General features: G+C 36.1%; 1 protein-coding gene across 1 annotated transcript in view; it reads right to left on the reverse strand.

Moving 5' to 3' along the window:
- Nucleotides 1–709, reverse strand: part of TAF1 (TAF1 RNA polymerase II, TATA box binding protein (TBP)-associated factor, 250kDa) — a gene marked incomplete at its 5' end in the record, with an annotated part of 61,547 nt that overhangs the window by 50,092 nt on the left and 10,746 nt on the right. The gene's annotated exons all lie outside the window — the stretch shown is intronic.

The following is a 709-nucleotide window of genomic DNA, read 5'->3' on the forward strand; positions in this document are numbered from 1 at the left end:
CATCTCTTCAATTTGTGCCCCACAGACACACCTAGAGTCCAGTTTGCAGAATCTCTCTAATTCATCTATGGGCTTTTCTATACTCATGTCCTACTTCTCCTGCCTCCATCTTTATCTTAGTTATCAGTGAGCAGTTATTTACAATTTTTTGATCTTTCTTTTTTTTGTCTGTGTATCTGTAAAGTCACTACCCTTACCCAGTATCATCCTCTGTAGTTCCTTCCGTTCCTGCTCCTCCCGTTCACGTGACAGCTGAGAGCTGGTTTTCTTATTCTGTAACATGTTCTCTATGTTTTTTCCCATTTCCTCAAAGTCACTGTCTTCAGCTGAGCTGCTGTCTGTGTCAGTTGATAAGATTTCAGTTGATGATAAAACCCTAAAAAGACAAAATAATGTTAAATTAAAAAGGAGGGGAAACATAAGTTTTAAAAAAAGCTGAAAAAACAATTTTAGTTTAGGCAAGAGTAGGAAATTGAGAAATCAACCTTAAAAGAGAAATATTCAAAATCCACTAAAACATGGAACCCTGAACAGAAAAGCTCTACAAGCTTTCCTAGAAATTTAGTCAACGAGGCAAGTTCAAAATATGAAATAGTATAGCAACTCTTTCAGAATTCTTGGAAAAAGCCTGAGAAACAACAAATCAGCATAGTAGTCATTTTTTATAGGGCATTATCATCCTCTAAACACTAAGCCTCCAAAAAACTCC

The sequence above is a fragment of the Bison bison genome, unplaced genomic scaffold (genome assembly GCF_000754665.1).
Source record: "Bison bison bison isolate TAMUID 2011002044 unplaced genomic scaffold, Bison_UMD1.0 scf7180017857652, whole genome shotgun sequence".
In the NCBI taxonomy this organism is placed as follows: domain Eukaryota; kingdom Metazoa; phylum Chordata; class Mammalia; order Artiodactyla; family Bovidae; genus Bison; species Bison bison.